At 38.6% G+C, this 23,236-nt stretch overlaps 1 protein-coding gene across 3 annotated transcripts in view; it reads left to right on the forward strand.

Annotated features, from left to right (window-relative positions):
* AFG2A (AAA ATPase AFG2A) overlaps positions 1-23,236 on the forward strand; it is a 318,280-nt gene that overhangs the window by 25,627 nt on the left and 269,417 nt on the right. The window lies entirely within an intron of this gene.

The following is a 23,236-nucleotide window of genomic DNA, read 5'->3' on the forward strand; positions in this document are numbered from 1 at the left end:
GTCGGGAAGGAATTTTCCTCCAGGGCAGATTGGAAGAGGCCCTGGAGGTTTTTCGCCTACCGTGCCCCATGCTACAGAGGGTCACTTGCTGGAGGATTCTCTGCTCCTTGAAGTCTTTAAACTACGATTTGAGGACTTCAATAGCACAGATATAGGTGTGAGGGTTTTTGCAGGAGTGGGTGGGTAAAATTCTATGGCCTGCGCTGTGCAGGAAGTCAGACTAGATGATCATAGTGGTCCCTTCTGACCTAAATATCTGTGAATCTATACTTGATAATCAGAGTTTACAGGGCTGTCTGTCAAATATTTATCCATTGATTTGTGTACAGATTAAATGAAGAAGATAAATATGGACCTTTGGTGTCATTTTAACAGAGTCGCTTTGCAGGCTGTAACCACACTTCGCTAACTTGCAACTTAATCATTCTTTCTTGTTAAAACACACAAAAAACCCCACCATTTCCCCCCCTGTTCTGATTTGAAAAATCTCAGTCTGAGACCCCCTTCCCCATTTCCCCTCCCTCCCTCCCCCCCCGGTGGACATTGAGGTCCACATTTCCAAGGTGTTTCAACCCAGTCTCTACTTGTGCACATTCAACTTTTCTCTGTGACCTTGGGCACTTATTTAATGCCTCTTTAAAATGTCAGGTATCTTAGTTATGCAGACCTCTATGCTTTTGTTGTGGTTTGTATTATAGTAGTAATACAAGTAAGACTGGGGGCCCAACTGTGCTAGACCCTGTACAAACATACAGTGAGAGACCATTCCTGGCCTGAAGAACTTATGGTTTAAGTAGATAAGATAGACAAAGGAGAGGAGGAGAAACTGGGGTGCAGTGACTTGCCCAAGGTTCCACAGCAAGTTAGTGGTAGATTTCTTTAATAGAACCCAAATGTCCGGACTCCCAGTAACAGTCAGTTTCACATGGTGCACTGTTTTCTGTGTCTCGCTTATGTTGTTAGAATATGATTCTCAGGATTACAGAACAAATAGAAACAATTTACCAATTTTTTTTTGTAAAAATAAACGTTGAATTTCTGTTATAATAATATTTGTAAATTGTGTAAAGAGTGACCTCTGCTGGAGGAAGATGCAGTCCTGCCTTTGAAGCTGTGTGCAGGCTAGTTTGTATTTTTCCTCCTCAAAGAATTTAAAAAAAAAAAGGAATGACTTTTTGGCTTAGAGACTTACAGGAAAGGAATTTAAATACCTTATGTATATATAGAATAGCAATGTCTGTTTTTCTTGATGATTAATTTTTTGATTTTTGAATGTCTACTTTGCAAAGAAAAGTCATTAGGTGTCTTTCTGCAGCTTGTAAAATATATGGCATATTCATCACACATACATAAAAGTGAGAGATGGAAAAGATATGCCTACATAGTATATAGCCCACTCTGTTACCTGTGAAGACTTCTTCTGGTACATTTTGTAATGTTTTCTTTTGCCTTATTTTGAAGTCCCAAGCAATGGGCTTGCCCCACTTCCCTTAGGAGACTATTCCACAGCCTAGCACATCTCACTGTCCAGGAGTGTTTCCTGCTATTCAGCCTAAGTTTTTATAGGTTAGTGTTATCCCATTATTTCTTGTTATGTCCCTGTATAACACATTAACTCTCCTTCCTTGGTGTTTACACACTTCAGATGTTTGTAGGCTGTTATCATATCACCCCCATCACCTCATTCATTACTTAACCAAACTATAAATATTTAGCTCATTTTAATCTTTTCTCATAAATAAATCCTTCCAGCCTCCTGATAACTTTTGTTGTTGTTCTCTGAACTCCCTCCAATTTGTCAAAAACCTTTTTGGTAATGTGGTGCTCAAAATTGAACTCAATATTTTGTGTATATTACAGCACAAAAAGCTGCATAAACATGTAGTTAAAATTGCTTAATACATTCCTAAATAATCCAAACAGTTAAAAATCAGAGAATCCTCAGTTAAGGTTCTTTCACAATTTTAGAAATAACTGCTACTTTCAGTCAATACCCTTGCATATGAGTACAAATAAAAAATGGGAATTCACATGACTACCTTAATTCTGACCACAAAAAATATAAATTCAATTTATGGTATATCGTGGTAGTAGTATTTATTTGTATTGAGATATTACCTAGAGGCTCCCATAGAGAATCAGCGTCCCAGTGTTCTAGGCACTTTACACATACATTTACGATGGAAAGACAGTTCCTGCCCTGAAAATCTTACATCTAAATATATTAATGTGCTTACAACTAGTTTAAGCTGTTTCTCGAGAATTCTTCATTCTTAACAATTATATTGAAAACTTACATAATTTTATATGTATGCTACTTTCATTAGCAGAAGGTAATCTGTGTATGATATGGTAACCCAGTGCTATTGTAGGCCAAGCTGTTCAACTGCACGTATAGTTAAGGTTGCCTATGACATTTCATTATATGCCAGGTTTTTCTAATGGCTTGTTTATATGGAGGCACTCAGGAAAATTAATCCAAATTAACTAAAAGTGTGCATGAAAAGTGGACTAGTTAAAATGCATTAAACTTCTCTGTGGACACTGTCATTTAGAATTAAAGTGGCCTTAATTCAGTTTACTTCAATTCACTTGAATTATGAGATATTTAAACATAATATATTTTGGGTTCTTTTTATTTGCTCTTCTGATTTTTGACCCTTTCAGATACATGGGGGACACATTTTCAAGCTTTGCATCCAAGAGGGCTAGAAACGTACTTTCGTTTTTAAAAATGAAGCCTGAGGTTATCACTAATCTCCAAAGTGGATTGATTTTAAATCAAGGTGATTTATATCATGATTCAAATCTCCAAGTTGAAAGACTCAACCAAAACTGATAACTGAAATACACATGGAAAAGTTTATTTAAATAATTTTTCTAAAGAAAGGAGCATTCTCATTGATTAAGAGAACCATTAAAACACGTTGATTTATAACTAAATGGAGCCTTTACACTAAATTAGATACATCTTTTTGCTGTTGAGGAGGGTACACTATAACTACATGTATTTAAGTGATTTTAATATTTTCAGATTCTTATTATTATAAATGTTTTAATATATTAGGAAATGGTGAATGATATATAGCTTATTTACAAGATAATTAACTTTTTGCTCATGATTTGTGTCAATCTGCGTTAGGATGGTGCCTGGAATTTAATTAAACACACACAACAACATATAACATTTATTTGTATTAAACAAAACAAGCCCTTAATGCAGTACATGACCTGTTGTGCCATATTTATAAAGTGTGACCTCAAAAGTTAGATATTTTTCCTCTGATTCTTTCTAAAAGCAGCCTTTAAATCAGTTTTTGAGAGAAGCTCATGGATTCAGCATATTTATTTTTTATTTAAATGTTTAAAGAGATAAGTTTAGGCCTTAACATATTTTGGATTAAAATCTGATTTTTTTCTTAATTTTTCAGGTTTATTTTTAAAAAGAAAAAGTCTTATTAACAAAATTTTAAAAAATCCCATTTAAATTAAAAACTGATTTTGTTTTTGTTTTTCACAAAAATTGACTTGTATTCATCCCTGCTCCATGTTATAGGGAAAAACACCAAATACCGTGAGGCTCACAATAAAATCGTGTGAGGTGGCAACACTACTAACCTGTTGTTGAGTAACTCTGCGCTTTTCAGCCCTGATTGCTGAGCAAGGCCCATGTTAGGAGGAGGCAGGCAAGTATTATTCATCCATTTTACAAATAAGGTAACTAAGGGCTTGTCTACGCTGTGCCGCTGTGTGGTCTATGGGGATTTGAATCGCAGAGTACACCAAAATTTTGCTCTTTAGCTGCCTCATGCGGCTGTTGATGGCGCGAACTAAAAGATATATGGTTTGCGTTAACATAGTCTTCTTTCAAACAGGACTATATTAATGTGCACTAGCTACCTTTTTAGTTTGTGCCAGCAATGCCCACATGGGGAAGTTAGAGTACAACATTTTGGCGCACTCTGCAATTCACACCACACTGTAGTCTGCGCTGCAGCACAGTGTAGCTATCCTGAGAGGTTGCATAAGCTAACTTTTTGGCAAAGCTGGAACTAGAATGGGGTCTTATAACATGGCAAGTCTCATTCACTTAGGTCAGGCAAGTGGCCTTTCATAATAAATATGTCGGATCTATGTGCTTGGTTGTGTTATCTGGAATCACTAGACACTCCCCGCACCCCACCGCACACCTGTTAAGAGCCAGAAAGAGAAACCAGGATTCCTCATTCACAATGTTCCTCTGTGGCAGTGGTTTTCAACCACTATATTTGCCTATATTTCCAAAGGGGTCTGCATCTCCATTCAAAATTTTTTAGGGGTCCACAAATTGAAAACCACTGCTATACTGTCTAGCAATTAGCTGTGTAAGCCATGGGCAAAGTATGTGTTGCACCCTCCTGTAATGGCTGATTCATTTATAGTAAACAGTTAATATTGGAAAGACTTGCATTTACTTTAATTGTTATTGGATCAGGCCCTATGGCTTCAGGCTTGAAAGGAGCTTCAAATGGCAAATCCCCATGGACTTCAGTGGGGATCTCTGTGTTGTTTCAGGGGTCTGTCTGCTCAGAGCTCTTGGGAGGATCTGAGCCTAATTCTGAACCCAGTTAACAAAGCCATGGTTTGGGGGCTAGAGGAGGTTTCTCGTGTCCTAAATTGCTTAGTGGACTACCTTTTCAGCATGAACAGCTGTGTTCTGAAGTGTTTCATCTCAAACAGACATGCTGTTTAGAAGATAGGTTGTGACACATCCTTGCATATAGTGTCTGTTTGTATTCCCCTGGGCTCATGCTGCCACTCTAATTAATTGGCCACACAGCCTTTTATTAATTCTCTAAAAAATTTATAATGGTTTAAATTAACAACAAAGATAAGCACTGCACTTTTTTGGAAAACATGAAATGTTAATTATGTAGCAGGGACATGAATGATATAAACTGTGCTGAATGTTAGAAGATGCTTAGCAACAAAGGTTTCCAAATATAGCAATTTATTATAAACTTATCCTTCTATGGTTGCCTGTAGCATTTCAACAGGGTGAATATAAATATAGCTTGATTTCTTCAAGAAGTGGATTCAGTCACATTGTTTACAGTGAAAGGAAGTATTTGCTTTGTAATTTTTAGAATTTATCTTGAACATCCTTGTTCGTTACACATAATTTCAGTGTGCTGATATAAAACACTTGGACCCTGATTAGATAGTATCATCAAGAAAGGAAGAACAAATGCCCTTGTTTAAACAGTGGGCTTCTTGCAATAACATCTAATTGGTTGCAGTAACTTCCACTGTAACTCTGAGCCTTTTCTGAGGTAGAAGCACTAATTTTGTTTTACATCTGAAAGATTTATAAGTTTGGCAGTTTCTTTAATGTAACTGCACAGCACAGACAAGTGTCACTTCACTTTGTGAAGTTGGGGGTTGTATTGGCTCACTTAAATTGAGCTTGGCTGCTATTTCCTGAAATGTTGTAGAAATAAGATTCTCAGTGATGTAACTCACATAGCTCTACTGAAGCCAGTTGAGTTTCCAAGCAGCTGAGGAGGCAGCCTTTCATCTTTTAAATAAAACATAGTTTTCAGAATAATTTAGTTTAGGAACCATAGTGCTCAGTTCTCTCATCTATTCTTTAAATTTCAGTGAACAATTCACTTAATGCAGAATCTCTAGTATTTAATTTACAATCGCAAAATGAGCATGCAAGTTGCATTATTTGAGGGGTCTGTCTTTAGCATGGTTTGCCAGGCCCATGAAACTTTTAGCTGTTAACTCCTTGCATCACCGTCTGCTAGCCCAAACTCTGACTTGTGTCCCATCTACCTTCCTTCATCCCCGCCAAAAGAACCCGGCTCTTGTCTGTCATGCTCATATCCTCTCTACGTTAGGGTGAACAAACAATACAATTTCAGTTTTTACAAATAAATAGAAAAATCCTCTGCCTCTGAGACCAAGGAATATCCCTGTTTACAGGATCTTTGTTTTGTCTTGGCTTTTGTAACTTGATCAGGCTGTCTGTCTGAAGGAGCTGCTGGCCTGTTGAGCTGATGAAATTGACAGCAGGCTGAGTGAGCCTCCCTGTATGCACTACAGGGACAATCCCCAGATTTATCACACTACAGTACTGCCACCATGACCTCCATGAGGCTTCCCAGTGAACATCCTCCTTGAACCAAGCCTTCTTCACACGCAAGCCCTATTTATTGTATTTTTTTTTTTTTTAAATTTCCTGCTGTTGCCGATGCAAGGTCAACTCCACTGGTGTTAGCCACACCTGGTGCCCTCATGTAGACAAATCATTGGATACCAACTCTGTTTTCAACACCATGTTGATTAGACCCGCTCTTGAGCAGCTTGAGTCTGAGGAGCTACTCCTTTGCTTCCACTTTAGCTCTGCAATCTTGCGGCTAGGTGTTGCACCAACCATTTTACAGGTGGTGTCGGACTGTATTGGAGTCCCTTTTGGAGCACATCAGTGCCATCTGGTGCTCTGCTTGGAGAAGTTATGGTAAAAATGGCAGTGTGGTTCCGCCTTTATTTTCTCTTAGAGAATCCAGGTCAAATGTCCAAGTAAAAATATGCTCCCGTCTCCCTCAGTTTTTAGCCTGGCAAACTCAAAGTATGAGATCTGAAAGCTGAGCTGTATTTTTTTCTTCTTTTCTCTTCTTTGTAATCCGTAATAAAGATTCTACAGTCCAAATAATGATGTGAATAAGAGATGGCCTGAGCCATGAAGTTCAGATACAAATCTGAACTTCCCTGGGGGTGTTTGGGCCTGGTGTTCTGTTTTGGGCCCATCGCTAATATAAATGTTAGTTATTGCAAATATTTTGCCTGGTTTACATTGTTAAATAAATGTAGTATGTATATGAGTGGTGTGCACTTGAAAGCTTAATTTTGTTAATGTGAATAAATTACCAGGGTGATGGAGTGTTGTTGTTTTTTTTAAATAGATTGCAAAGTTGGATTTTAGAGAGACATCGCCAGTTGCCACACTGGCTGTTTTGATCACTTATAAAAATGGAAGGAGTGTATTTTTTCTGCCTGAAGATTTTGTTTTAACACTGCAGAAGATAACATTGGGCAGCTGCAAATAAGTTATTACTGAGTACTGCAGCCACGTGTACATCCAGAGATGGTCATGTGGGGAGGTGGAAATGTTGCAAACCTATTTATCTTTTTAGGGTCCTGTACCTTCTTCTGGGGTTATATGGAGTCAGGACATCAAAAACAAAACTGAATCTGTATGAAAAAGTGGAAGACACATTTATTCAGAAATGACAGAACATAGAATTCTGAAACTTTTAAGTGATGTAATCCAGATGTGATGTAGAGGTAAAACTACAAATTTATTATTGGATTGTAATAACTGAGGCCCAAAAATTCTCTCTCTCTCCGATCTCTTTTACTCTCCTTTCCCTTCCCCGGCACCCCACTTCCAACCCCTTTATTTGAATGTACATTTCTGCAGGGTAGATAGTAATGTTATATTGAAAGGAGGATGACTTCTGCTTACATAATACTTTATACACTCATTAATTTACTGGGTAATGGTATCAAGTGAAACTTGGTACCTTCTTCAGGGCTCATGAGTGTTTTAAATCACTCTAATGTCATGTAATTTCCAAATAAAATCACGAGCCCCAGATCTTTATTTTTTAAAGTGAAGCAAACATAATTTGCTCTCCTAACAGGTTGTGTACAAATGCATGCTTGCTTTGCACGCGCGCACACACAAACTAAGCAGAATGGCTTTTTGTTGGCTCAGGCTGTAACATATGTTTTTGGATTGTTTTTAAGAATGCTAATTCAGAGTGATTGCTTCTATGCAGAAATGGTTACATCTGCATATTAAAGTGTGGCTAGAGGGAGCATATTTAAGACTGGATGGAATGTGTTGACCTTACATTTGTCTGTGGAATTACTTGTCTGTCTGTCTGTCTTTGTCGAACAGAGGAACAGGCAGAATTACTTTCAGAATTACTAATTAGTTGAAACTGTTTTTAGTTTTTCCAAGACTTCCTATTTAACCACCCCCTCACACACACTTTATTTGTTATGGGCCAGATTCTGACACCTTCATGCCTGATGAATACTACCTTAAGTAGATTGTAAGCTCTTGGGTCAGGGACCTTCTTTTTTGTTCTGTATATGTGCAGAGCCTAGCACAACAGATAAAGTAAGGCTCTTCTGTGATAAAGTGGCTCCATTGACTTTAATGGGACCATTTATGGAATAAGATGGCAACCAACATGGCTAACAGTATCAGAACCTGGCCCACTGTATGTAGTGGCAGATTTCAGGATAACAAATACTCTGCTTTAGACAAAATCCGTATTCTTTAAGACAGTAAATGGAGTTTTGATTGGTATACTTGTTTAGAGTGGAGAGGGCATAAAAGCCCAAATGTATTATAATGTATATTTTTGTAAGGTTTTGATTTGTTTTTTTATTTCAGTGTCCGGTTCTAGTTATGTGCAATACAGTGAATTCTGTTCTGTGGATGGTACAGTGCTTATTCCAGCCAGGGCTATTGGAACTGACTATTTTTGTAAAACTTTTCTAATAATCACTTAACTTAAAACTTTTGTATACGAAACTAATTTTCAAGTAGTTGCACATTGGAATTCTAAATTTCTGTGTTGTGTATAGTTGTGGGTTGAATGCTGAGTAATTTATTTAAGCCCTATGCGTGTCTTTGTCTTGGTCAATTTCTCATGCTTGCCTACTCATATTTATATGAGCAAAAAATAAAATGTATATGCACAAAAATATAGTTCATATTTTCTTCCAATTATCACAAACTCCTCTACAAACTTTGATTAAGCATCACAGTACCCCTTTCAGGTAGGCAAACATTATCATTTTATGTACAAGGAAAATAAGTCATGGAGTTTGTAATTTGCTTCGTTCACACATTGGCAGAGCTAGGAAAAGACCCTGGGAGTTTAGTCTCAGGGTTTCCTTGCATTTGCCACAAGATATGCTACACGGTCCCTCAGTGATCAAAGAACATATGCAGATATAGAAACCGTCTGCCTGATCCAAAGCCTATTGAAGTCAATGGTAGCCTGTCAATTGACTTAAATGGATTTTGGATCAGACCCTGTATACAAAAGGAAGACTATAAACATGTAACTTAATGTAATCCTAAATTCTCGATATACTTTTTCTATTCACTTTTTTTTATAGTAATTAATGCAGTAGTTGAAATTTTAAGTTACTCTTTTGAAAAGCATACTCCTTAGTGAGGGAGTCATGCAGTGCCTCTGCTACAGTGACAGTACTCTTCACGATGTGCTTTGGGGAAAATTGTGTAATCCCCACACAGTGTTTTTGGACATAGCGCAGTGTGCATCCCCTGTTGCATTAATCTGGATGGAATAGATGGGCTAAAGATGTTAACATAACCCAGTCAGTGTTCAGCATTAAACAGTATTAAACAAGGTATGGGTTTGTATACACAGACCTCCGCTTGCTTAGTGCAGTGGCAAACACACCGTTTAAAATCCTTTTAACCAAAGATAAAAAGAAAGAAAAAAAGAGTGAAACCATTTGAAATGTGAAGTATTAAGTAAGGCTTTCATTTTGATAACGTCCCTTGCTCCCTTTCCCTTTAGCTGGAGAGAGTTTTTAGAAGGAAAATGTCCCTTGTTTGGCAGTCTCTTAGATGGCATTAAAAATGGTAATAACTGACCTTTTGGGGAAAAGAGAAGTGAGCTGAGACGGGCTGGAGCTGTTGTGCTGCTGGTCTTAGTCTGATCCTGTTTCCTCCCAAATGATGACTGGGATTCAGCTAGAGCCAGGAGAGGTGGGGATGTCATCTGACTCCCTTTTCCAGCCTGATCTGGTCTGGACATATCTGATGATCAGGATGACGATGGCCTGGGCTGCCAGGAGACAATGTGAGTGGCAGCCATGACGGTGAAGCTTGCTCTAGTAGCCAATTTTTCTCCCCAGCTTTTCTCTTTAAGAACCCACAAAGAAAGTGGTGGGCAGAATAGCCTATCCCCTCATTATTTTCCCCCCAATTATTCCTGGTTTCTCACCCACCAATTTTGGTTCACTGATTTCTGGTTTACTAGGCATGATGTTAACACAGTCCTTGAGTTATAGCAGGAAGCCTTTTTATTTGGACTAATTCAGTCTTTTTGTCTCCTTTCCCTACCTTTTCCCATCAGCGTTTGTTGTTATAGGTTATTGTGACATCTTATCAACGTACTCACTTTTTACAATTGTGATCACAATTAGGGTAAATTGGTAAGCCCAATTGTCACACACCCCAAAACAAGGTAACGAATGTGGGTGTAGAATGTCGCAGCTTGCATCAGTTCAGTTGCAACTTGATTCAGAGACTCTATGCAATGTTGGAGTAAATGAATCTGTCTGTAACTCAATGATATATATGATATAGATTGGAGGACATGTGCTAATAATAATAATAGAGGCCAGGTTTTCCTGGATGTGATAGCTGACAGATTTCGTCACCAAATAATTGTTGAACCAACAAGAGGTGATGACATTTTAAATTTGTTATTGATGAGTAGTAATGACCTCATAGAAGAACTGGTTGTAGGGGACAACCTTGGTTCAATTGATCATGAGCTAATTCAGTTTAAACTAAATGGAAGGATAAACAAAAATAGATCTGCAACTAGGGTCCTTGATTTCAAAGGGGCAAACTTAAATTTAAGGGAATTTAGTTAGGGAAGTGGACTGGTCTGAAGAACTCAAGGATCTGAATGTGGAGGAGGCTTGGAATTACTTTAAGTCAAAAGTTGCAGAAGCTATCGCAAGCCTACATCCCAAGCAAGGGGAAAAAATTGCAGGGAAGGGTTTCAGACCAAGCTAGATGAGTAACCATCTCAAACAGGTGATTAAGAGAAAGCAGAAAGCCTACAAAGAATGGAACATGGGACGGATCAGCAAAGAAATCTACCTCTTGGAGCTCAGAAGGTATAGGGATAAAGTGAGAAATGCCAAAAGCCAAGCGAGTTGAACCTTGCAAAGGAATTAAAAGTAGTAAAAGCTTCTATAGCCATACAAATAAAAAGAAAATAAGGAAAACAAGGTTGGGAGATGTCCAGGTAATCTCCACGCCGGATTTTAGCATTGAGAGGAAAGAAAACAAAGTAAGAAAGGACACAGCGTTGGGTAGGAGAATGGACATAAGGAGGAAGGGCAGTGTGGATACCAGTCTAGTAGGTCATACTAGCTGTAGAATGACCGTGTCTAATCGGGTACAGAATGTGAGCGAGGCCAAAGAGCAAAAATTAAGATGTTTGTACACCAATGCGAGGAGCCTAGGTAACAAAATGGAGGAACTAGAGCTACTGGTGCAGGAAGTGAAACCAGATATTATAGGGATAATAGAAACATGGTGGAATAGTAGTCATGACTGGACTACAGGCATTGAAGGGTATGTGCTGTTTAGGAAAGACAGAAATAAAGGTAAAGGTGGTAGAGTAGCATTGTATATCAATGATGAGGTAGAATGTAAAGAAATAAGAAGCGATGGAATGGATAAGACAGAGTCCGCCTGGGCAAAAATCACTTTGGGGAAGAAAACTACTAGAGCCTCCCTGAGGATAATGTTTGGGGTGTGCTATAGACTGCCGGGATCTAATTTGGATATGGATAGAGCCCTCTTTTAATGTTTTTAATGAAGTAAATACTAATGGAAACTGCGTGATCATGGGAGACTTTAACTTCCCAGATATAGACTGGAGGACGAGTGCTAGTAATAATAACAGGGCTCAGATTTTCTTCGATGCGATAGCTGATGGATTCCTTCAGCAAGTAGTTGCTGAACCGACTAGAGGGGATGCCATTTTAAATTTGGTTTTGGTGAGTAGTGAGGACCCCATAGAAGAAGTGGTTGTAGGGGATAAATTTGGTTCAAGTGATCATGAGCTAATTCAGTTCAAACTGAATGGAAGGACAAACAAAAATAAATCTGTGACTAGGGTTTTTGATTTCAAAAGGGCTGACTTTCAAAAATTAAGGAAATTCGTAACGGAAGTGGATTGGATTGAAGAATTTATGGATCTAAAGGCAGAGGAGGCCTGGGATTACTTTAAGTCAAAGCTGCAGAAGCTAGCGGAAGCGTGCATCCCAAGAAAGGGGAAAAAATTCGTAGGCAGGAGTTGTAGACCAAGCTGGATGAGCAAGCATCTCAGAGAGGTGATTACGAAAAAGCAGAAAGCATACAGGGAGTGGAAGATGGGAGGGATCAGCAAGGAAAGCTACCTTATTGAGGTCAGAACATGTGGGGATAAAGTGAGACAGGCTAAAAGTCAAGGAGAGATGGACCTTGCAAAGGGAATTAAAACCAATAGTAAAAGGTTCTATAGCCATATAAATAAGAAGAAAACAAAGAAAGAAGAAGTGGGACCGCTAAAACACTGAGGATGGAGTGAAGGTTAAGGATAATCTAGGCATGGCCCAATATCTGAACAAATACTTTGCCTCAGTCTTTAATAAGGCTCATGAGGATTTTAGGGATAATGGTAGCATGATAAATGGGAATGAGGATATGGAGGTAGATATTACCATATCTGAGGTAGAAGCAAAACTCAAACAGCTTAATGGGACTAAATCAGGGGGCCCAGATAATCTTCATCCAAGAATATTAAAGGAACTGGCACATGAAGTTGCAAGCCCATAAGCAAGAATTTTTAATGCATCTGTAAACTCAGGGGTTGTACCGTATGGTTGGAGAATTGCTAACATTCCTATTTTTAAGAAAGGGAAAAAAAAGTGATCTGGGTAACTACAGGCCTGTTAGTTTGACATCTGTAGTATGCAAAGTCTTGGAAAAAATTTTGAAGGAGAAAGTAGTTAAGGACATTGAGGTCAGTGGTAAATGGGACAAAATACAAAATGGTTTTACAAAAGGTAGGTTGTGCCAAACCAACCTGATCTCCTTCTTTGAGAAAGTAACAGATTTTTTTAGACAAAGGAAACGCAGTGGATCTAATTTACCTAGATTTCAGTAAGGCATTTGATATGGTTCCACATGGGGAATTATTAGTTAAATTGGATAAGATGGGGATCAATAGGAAAATAGAAAGGTGGATAAGGAATTGGTTAAAGGGGAGACTACAACGGGTCCTACTGAAAGGTGAACTGTCAGGCTGGAGGGAGGGGTTACCAGTGGAGCTCCTCAGGGATCGGTTTTGGGACCAATCTTATTCAATCTTTTTATTACTGACCTTGGCACAAAAAGTGGGAGTGTGCTAATAAAGTTTGCGGATGTTACAAAGCTAGGAGATATTGCCAATTAAGAGAGAGACCGGGATATCCTACAGGAAGATCTGGATGACCTTGTAAACTGGAGTAATAGTAATAGGATGAAATTTAATAGTGAGAAGTGTCAGGTCATGCATTTAGGAATTAATAACAAGAATTTTAGTTATAAGCTGGGGATGCATCAATTAGAAGTAACGGAGGAGGAAAAGGACCTTGGAGTATTGGTTGATCATAGGATGACTATGAGCTGCCAATGTGATATGGCTGTGAAAAAAGCTAATGCGATCTTGGGATGCATTAGGCGAGGTATTTCCAGTAGAGATAAGGAGGTTTTAGTACCATTATACAAGGCACTGGTGAGATCTCACCTGGAATACTGTGTGCAGTTCTGGTCTCCCATGTTTAAGAAGGATGAAGTCAAACTGGAAGAGGTACAGAGAAGGGCTACTAGGATGACCTGAGGAATGGAAATCCTGTTTTATGAAAGGAGACTCAAGGAGCTTGGCTTGTTTAGCCTAACTAAAAGAAGGTTGAGGGGAGATATGATTGCTCTCTATAAATATATCGGAGGGATAAATATCACGGAGGGAGAAGAATTATTTAAGCTCAGTACCAATGTGGACACAAGAACAAATGGATATAAACTGGTCATCGGGAAGTTTAGACTTGAAATTAGACAAAGGTTTCCAACCATCAGAGGAGTGAAGTTTTGGAATAGCCTTCCAACGGGAGCAGTGGAGGCAAAAAACCTATCTGGCTTTAAGATTAAGCTCAATAAGTTTATGGAGGAGATGGTATGATGGGATAATAAGATTCTGGCAATTAATTGATCTTTAAATATTCATGGTAAATAGGCCCAATGGCCTGTGATGGGATGTTAGATGGGGTGCGATCTGAGTTACCACAGAGAATTCTTTCCTGGATATCTGGCTGGTGAATCTTGCCCATATGCTCAGGGTTCAGCTGATCGCCATATTTGGGGTTGGGAAGGAATTTTCCTCCAGGGCAGATTGGAAGAGGCCCTGAAGGTTTTTCGCCTTCCTCTGTAGCATGAGGCCCTGGTCACTTGCTGGAGGATTCTCTGCTCCTTCAAGTCTTTAAACCATGATTTGTGGACTTCAATAGCTCAGTCATAGGTGAGAGGTTTATCGCAGGAGTGGGTGGGTGAGATTCTGTGGCCTGCATTGTGCAGGAGGTCAGATTAGATGATCATGATGGTCCCTTCTGACCTTTAAAGTCTATGAATCTATGAAAGAAGAAGTAGGACCGCTAAGCATTGAGGATGGGGTGGGGATTAAAGATAATATAGGCATGGCCCAACACCTAAAAAAATACGTTTCCTCAGTTTATAATAAGGGTAATGAAGAGCCTGGTAGGGTGGCTAATGGGAATGAGTATACGGAAGTAGAAATTACCCCATCAGAGATGGAAGTCAAATTCAAACAGCTTAGTGGGACTAAATTGGGGGCCTGGATAATCTCTATCCAAGAATATTAAAGGAACTGGCAGATGAAACCGCAAACCCAATCACAAGGATTTGTAATGAATCTGTAAACTTGGGGGTCGTACCCTATGGCTAGAGAATTGCTAAAATGGTTTCTGTTTTAAAGGAAGGGGGAAAAAACGTGATCCAGGAAACTACAGTCCTGTTAGTTTGACCTCAACTGTATGCACGTTCTTGGAACAAATTTTGAAAGGGAAAGTAGTTAAGGGGACACAAGTAAATGGTAATTGGGGGAAAAAATACACCAATGGCTTTATAAAAGGTAGATCGTGCCGGACCAACCTGATCTCCTTCTTTGAGAAGATAATGGATTTTTTTAGAGAAAGGAAAGGCAGTAGATCTAATTAATCTATCTGGATTTCAGTAATGAATTTGATACAGTTCCACATGGGAAACTATTAGTTAAATTGGAGAAGACGTGAGTAATATGAGAACTGAAAGGTGGATAAGGAATTGGTTAAAAGGGAGACTACAATGGTCATAGTGAAAGGTGAACTGTCAGGGTTTATGCTTGCCAAGGATTTTCCCTTGCTGAAGGAATCCTCAGCGGCCTGTTTAGGGCAACTTTGAAACAAGCAAGGCGGGCTTAACTAGGTCTAAGCATCTGGCCCCTTGTGTTGACTTCAAAATGTCTGAGCACTAATTCACTTTCCTCCCTTAAATCTCTGAAGCTCAGGTATAAGCAAATCTTTGCCTTGCTGGGATACAATATTCTGTATAGTGAGCCAGGTTTGCTTGTCCCACTTAGCATCTGTGAAATGTGTATGTATTCTGCATATTTAAAAGTCTTTTCTCCTCTCCAGTGTGGTGTGTCTGGAGCCCAAGGGATCCTCTCCACTCTCTTGAATTTTCCTTTCTTTGCTCCCTACCCACTTAAGACCTTCATAATGGGGTTCAACCCATCCTTCCAGCTAGAGTAGGTTAGTCACAGCAACCTTTAGAGCAACCAATGTTGCTACTGAGTTATTACAGATATGAATTGAAATCTTCCTTCTTTCAATGGCTGCGTTAGTAGCCCTCTAACCACCTGCCAGTAACTTACCAAAGAGACAAAGTACCAAATCTCAGATTGGCATCCCTTGTATAGAAGAGTGGTTTTTCTACCTCTAGGCTTCTGGGCTGAATTTATTTAGGGTTTTGAATTTGCAATATCAATATATTACTTGTTTAAAATGACATTTCAGATTTTTGAGAAACCTCTAGTGAGGTCTTTTATTTTGTCATGGTACTTCCTGCTTTATTTCATCCACCATTTTCCTCTTATGTACCACATATCTGTAATTAATTTGAAGCATTTTGTTTTTCAACATTACATTTAATTGCACACACATTAGTCCAGTTATGTTTTTAGATCTAAATCTCTGAATTTTGGCTGACATTTCTCTGTTTAGTTCTCTTCTAATTCTGTGTCTGCAAGTTGGTTTATCTGTTTACATACTGTAGGTAACAATAATATAGATTCCCACTGAACTGAAATGCACCAACCTCTCTGAAATTTAATTTAATTTTTCGTCTTTCAACTCTGATTCATTGTCCAGTTTCAGATATAACTTGTACAAATGTAGGGGTGTGTGTGTGTGTATGTATGTATGTATGTATGTGTAATATATATTAAAAGATTTTTGAGGTGAAATCCTGGCCATATTGAAGTCTGTGGGAGCTTTGGCTTTGGTGGGGCCAGACTGTCAATGTCTGAGATAAGAATGAATTCTTCAGTAACTGGCACTGAACAGACTAACACGGCTGCTATTCTAAATTTAAAATATCCAGAATTTAAAATGCAGCTACTTCTGAAATGTGGTGTGTAAAAAAGGTGCTATGAAGGTTCCATATTATTGACTGTTGGAGTTCCAGATAAAGACTCTCTTTACTTTTCAAGAGTACATTTTAACTGCCAGCATTGCAAACTCAACCTGAGATTTGAAAGTCAAGCTGGGTTCTCTTTGGCTTAATTCAGCTTCAGTTTTTTTTTAAAAAAAAAAGTCTGCAGTTGGAATTTAGCTAAAAATTCTGATGATGCTCAAGCCAGAGAAGAGTCTGGCTCACACATGTATGCCTATTAGCTCTGCAGGAGTGAAAAAACTGTAACTCTGTGTATTTGTCTGTAAAATAAGCAGGTAAGATTGTGAAGCAGATCTGTTAGATAAGAATGTGGCATTTCCTTATAAACTTTTCTTAACTTCATTCTGATTTGCAGAATTTATTAGCAACAGTTACACTAAAGTTTTGCCTCTGACCCTGTCTTTGCCATTAAACTGTCAGGATAATGGGCAGCCTTTTTCTTTCTTACTGTGAACATATGGCTAACCTTAAGCAAGGTGTCTTAGACTTGAGTGGTTTGGAAATAAAGGAGCTATGGTATCGTATTTTTATTTTATTCTAGTTTTTAGTTTTGCTATAAGTTGTGGTTGTATAGTCTCATCTGGGAGCAAATTATTTCCTGTGTGCCAGAACTTTTGGAAATGCAATTCCTTCTCCTCCCCGCCTTCCCCCTGTTGTACCTCCCACCAGCTTCTGCTCAGTTCTGTAGACATGTTCCAGCAAATGTCAGACTATTCATGAAGGACTATAAATTGTGTACACAATCCCTACAGTAGATTAGTGCTCAGGTTAGCTGAGTGAACTTGCAATATTATGGTTACAGGGGATTTAAGGGTATTATCATTCCTGTGCAAACAATACATAAAAGTTCTTCAGAGATTTTTCCATATAACTTTGGAAGTTAATGCAGATTATAGAATATGGTTTCAAAAGTAAAATGTGGTTTGTGCTTTTGTAATAAACACAATCTCTAAATTGGGTGTGCATTTATGATTAGAGATTAAGTTAAAACCTATAACACTTTCATGTGGATATTTCTCCTCCTATGAATTTGTCACCTTAGTTGTCCACATGGTGGCATTTAAAAAAAATTCCTTGGATGATATACTTTTAAAAGATGCAAATTAAAGAATTCATCTAAACTTGTTGAATCTGTGGTGGTGTAGTCAGTTGTCCCAGCACTGTGGTCTGTGGAACACTAGCTGATGGCCACCTGGTGCTGCCTTTCCTCTTTTTGTTTCCAGCTGCTAAATTGCAGTAAAGACAGCTAAAAATGCATAAAATACTTCCTTGTGTTTTTTTTTTTTCATATCAGCAAGTGCTGTAGTTGTCACGTGAATGTTACATGATCACGGAATGGAGGGAAGGTGGTTGCTAGATTTGAAAATTGGCTGAAAGGTTGTCTGTGTGATTGTGAATAGGAGAGAGTGTCTCACAGATACAATCTCCCTCTGTTAAGATAGGTTTCAGAGTAGCAGCCGTGTTAGTCTGTATTAGCAAAAAGAAAAGGAGTATTATTGGCACTTTAGAGACTAACAAATTTATTTGAGCATAAGCTTTCGTGAGCTACAGCTCACTTCATCGGATCTGTAGGGAAACTTCAAAATGGTAGGGAAAGAAGAAACACTTATTTTTCAAGTTGACTTAAAATTAAAATTACTGTTGTTTGAAGCCATTCTTGGATTTGGTGAGTCTTGCCCATATGCTCAGGGTTCAGCTGATCGCCATATTTGGGGGTGGGAAGGAATTTTCCTCCACGGCAGATTGGAAGAGGCCCTGGAGGTTTTTCGCCTTCCTCTGTAGCATGGGGCACGGGTCACTTGCTGGAGGATTCTCTGCACCTTGAAGTCTTTAAACCACGATTTGAGGACTTCAGTAGCTCAGACATAGGTGAGAGGTTTAACGCAGGAGTGGGTGGTTGAGATTCTGTGGCCTGCGTTGTGGAGGTCAGACTAGATGATCATAATGGTCCCTTCTGACCTTAATATTTGTGAATTTGGAATGTTAGAACAAGCCCAGGGGAGATAGGATAATGGAAAACTGGAAGTTAGGCAGTCAAAGGAGTAAGATAAATATACTTCGTCACATCCATTTCCACATATATTTGTTAGGGGGCTTATTCCTTCACCCACTTACTTCCCTGGTCCTTGTCGCATGAACAGAGAGCAACAATACCCGAAGTCCAAAGATGCAAACAATTCAATGTTTATTGGGGTGAACTTCCAGCAAGCATGATTCCAATTTCCTTCCTTAATGTCCCCCTTCCCAGCTCTGACACCACAGAGGCTTATCTGTGTCCCTGTTCCCATTTCCCCCTTTAGCTAAACATGATTCCAATTTCCCCACCCCCATTCCCTGTTCCCATTTCCCCCTTTAGCAAAACATGATTCCTATCACCCACCCATTTTCTGATTGACTGCAGACTATATAGTAAAACTTGAGTTCTGCTTAGCTATACCTTAACCAATCATTTTCCTGAAATTTAACTAACCAATCCTAACATATTGTAACATGATTATTTAACCAATTATATCCCACCACCTTAATTAGTTTACACCCAGCAAAATTAATTATACAGCAGACAGAAACAATCACAGAACCAGACAGAGATTATACAAACAAACAGTGGGGAAATGGGGACTACAGTGATAGAACAAACACAGAAATGAGGATTTCACATTCCAGCTATTGATAAGTGAGTTCTTGTCAGACAGGATACTATCAAACTAAGTTTCCTTTTACATCTTCTAGGCACTTCCTTTTCTTTGGAGGCGACAGGCATTATCAGGACAGGATTGTATTCCTAACAGCCCAATAGCACCTTATTTCAGTGTGACTAATTTGGAATGTGAGGAGGTGACTGGTCACTTCCCAGCTTATGGCTGCCTCTGTTGCTTAGCCAAAGGCCTTAGCCTAAGAACAGGGCCTCAGACTGTCACATTAAGAGAAGGACCTTACACTGGCAGACAGTGATTTTGATTCTTTCTTTTATACCTCTATAACTAGCCAAGTGATAAGAATACACCTAAGTTCTTAGAGTATAGGCCTTTACAGACAGGCCTGAATATGTATATCCTAACAATATTGTGTATACTCAGTCTGTCAAACCTATAGTACACATGTGTTGGGTGTTCATGTCGTGCATAATTTCTGTTTTCTGTGTTAGTGTGTAATAAGCGTAGACTCTGACAAAATTTAGCTATATGGGAGTAATTATTCTTACACTTGTCTACGTGCAATCGTAATGTAATGTGCAGACATCTAACCATAGCTATGAAACAGAATACCTTAAGGGTAAACAATGCTACTTGCATCATAGTTTGTAAGGGACGGAAAAGAAAGCAGCTGTACTATGACAAATTGTACAACCCGCTTGTTTCCTCTGTCCTTAGAGACAGGATGAATTTGTGAGGGATAACACACAATGCTGGGGAGTGGAACGAACTGTTTGTTTTTTTCCATTGTTTTTTATGATGAATATCATACACTCATGTTTTTTGTTTCTTTTAGTTTATTTCAGAGTTTTCCATTTATGCAGAGCTTGAGAAGCAGTGTTCTTCTCCATGGAATATACTCTTTATGTCCACCTAGTTAAGTCCCTACTGTGCATAGAGTACAGTGCTGTGGACCAATCCTGCAACCCTTATTCAAAATAGGTATCTCTTACTTGTGCAAGTAGTCCTGTTAACTACCTGGAAAGCTAACTCAATTTTGTTGTGTTTTTATTTTTTGTTATTTCAGCAGGACTACTCACATGAGTAAGGGTTACGGGTCTATGAGCGGGCTGCAGGAATGGCACCTAATTAGTCAGAATTAATAAAATCTGACTACTCATTAATCCACTGAAAGTTGATGATGTCTGAATAGGGTCAAGTCAAATTGATACATAAATGTGCTCTCAGAGCCAGTTTACAATACAGGATTATATCTATATATATCTATATATATATCTGACTCAAAACAGGTGAGACCAGCGGTTCTCAAACTGTGGGTCAGGGCCCCATTTTAATGGGTTTGCCTGGGCTGGCTTAGGTTTACTGGGGCATGGGGCCAAAGCCCAATCCCCTCTGTCTGGGGTCGAAGCCTGAGAGCTTAAGCCTTGGGAAGTGGGGCTGAGATTATAGGCCCCCTGCCTGGGGCCGAAGCCCTTGGGCTTCGGCTCCTCTCCCCCCGGGCACTGGGGCTTTGGCCCCTCCACCTGGGGTGTCAGGGCTTGGGCAGGCTCAGGCTTCCGTCCACCATCCTGGAGTTGTATAGTAATTTTTTTGTCAGAATGGGGTTGCGGTACAATGAAGTTTGAGAACCCCTGGGCTAGACAAATCCTATGAAGAGGCTCATCTGCAGAGACCAAATGGGTCTTTCGGATGAGAAAATATTGAATAAAAAAGAACAGGAGTACTTGTGGCACCTTAGAGACTAACAAATTTATTAGAGCATAAGCTGTTGTGGGCTACAGCCCTCTTCATCGGATGCATAGAATGGAACATACAGTAAGAAGATGTATAGATATATACATACAGAGAAGGTGGAAGTTGCCATACAAATGGTAAGAGGCTAATTAATTAAGATGAGCTATTATGAGCAGGAGAAAAAAAGGTTTATAGTGATAATCAAGATGACCCATTTAGACAGCTGACAAGAAGGTATGAGGATACTTAACATAGGGAAATAGATTCAATATGTGCAATGACCCAGCCACTCCCAGTCTCTATTCAGACCCAGGTTAATGGTATCTAGTTTGCATATTAAATATGAATGTTCACTATTTTCTGGGATACAATATTTAAAATTGCATGGATTAAGAGTTCGAAACTTTATATCTCCATAGCAAGAAACTTGCGGGTACCACTGTGGGGGTATTTTGCAAAAAGTTTCTAGCAGTGTATATTACCTTAGATTTCCTTACTTTAAATGCATGTTTTCCATGGCTCAAAGTTGGGACGTGTTTTTTCAGTCCTGGAAGGCCATTCACTGTATTCTTCCCTAGTTAATAAGTCTCTTTCTCTTCTCCCCCTCCCACCCACTTTGGGCAGGAGTCAGTGGGAAGGGCAGGAAAGAATGATTATGATAACAAGAGGAAACAGGAAGAATCATGCTCTCATTTTCAATCTGTTTTTTATTATTGTTTAAATGTAAAACATTGTTTCAATTAAATATTGACCTGCATGTTGGCAGGTACACACACATGCTTTAATGAATTCAGGCTTTGTTTGGAGAGCTGTGACCTTTTTCTCCCTGTTCTGGATCAGAGCTGCTGCATTTCAAACACACTACTGATCACTGAAACTTCACTCCGGTATGGTTAACAGCACGGGCAGAGCTTGACTTTACACTGGCAGTGGCCATACAGAAGAATGGTGTCCCCTTTGGACATTTTTATGTTATGACTAAAAATTGAGTTATCCCTTTAAAAATGAAAAAGATAGCTGTGATATAGTTACAAACTTCATCAAATGGGCTTTTGTGGTAAAATGTGTAGCTGATGGAAAGGATATTTATAAATGAAGAACAGAGATCTGGATCAATTATTTCCTTTCTTTTATGACATAACTTTCTCTGAAGCTGTGATTTATTCATTTATTTTAAATCACTGATGCCTTGTGAATAGTCATCGTAAATGCTTAGGATCAAATGCAAAACATAGGATTAAAAAACTGAAACTAAAACAAAAACTCATCAATCGTAGAACTGCAATAACATAGTGTGATTAACCTATTTGGTGGTGGTTGGTTGTTTTTTTGCTTGCACACGTGGCTGTGAAATTACAAATTTGTGTGATTGAAATGATGTCCTGTTATGTAATAGTTCTTTTTAAAAATAATAATAGAAGAAGAGATAAAAAGGAAAAAGAAACAAGCACAAACAAACAAAACAAAAAGCCCTTCTGAAATTCTTTTAGTGATGTTGAAGTGAGTCAGTAGCATTTTTCACTTCTCTTCTGGCAACTAGCTTTGCAATTTCCTATTTGACCTCATGGAATGTTTTTATTTATGTATCCTGTTAGTTCTAAATGTTCCACATTTGGGTAAAACCCAAACTACAAACATTTTTTATTGTATTAAAGAGCTTGTGTATTGAACGCAGGTGTTCATGCTCTGTAGTAATTGGCAGTTCAATAGAGATACACCAGCTGTACTGATCCACAGGGGAGATATTAGATCTATTCACACATTACATATATTGTAGGAAATTTAGAATTCCTGTAATTGTCAGAAATCTTGTATGTCCAAGTTCATAAGTGCTCCCATAGAAAATATACAGTGATCCTCTGATAGTAAAGCCATTTTTATTTTAGAAACACCTTATCCCTTATCATTATTGTGTTTTCTTGCAGCATTAATTGACATTTTGTTCAGTTAAGCATAGAAATTTTTTTAAAAATATTTGTATCTGTTTGCTTGGCTCATTTATGTCAAACTGGTACCACATATTTTTGTAAGCTACATCAGTTAAATTCTATTACCTTCAAGATTTATTTTAATACAGTAAAATTTATAGTATATAAATCAAGTTTGGAAATAGAGGCAGGAAGAACAAAATGGGAGTAAAGCTTGAAAGAAACAAACTGAAGGGTAAGGAAAGCCAAGGTGCTTTTGGGTAGCAACGTGTCCCTTCATAGGAAAAGGAGTTGGTAGTCCCTCTCCATATGGAATGGTGAGATCC

Source organism: Caretta caretta, chromosome 4, assembly GCF_965140235.1.
Source record: "Caretta caretta isolate rCarCar2 chromosome 4, rCarCar1.hap1, whole genome shotgun sequence".
Lineage (NCBI taxonomy): Eukaryota > Metazoa > Chordata > Testudines > Cheloniidae > Caretta > Caretta caretta.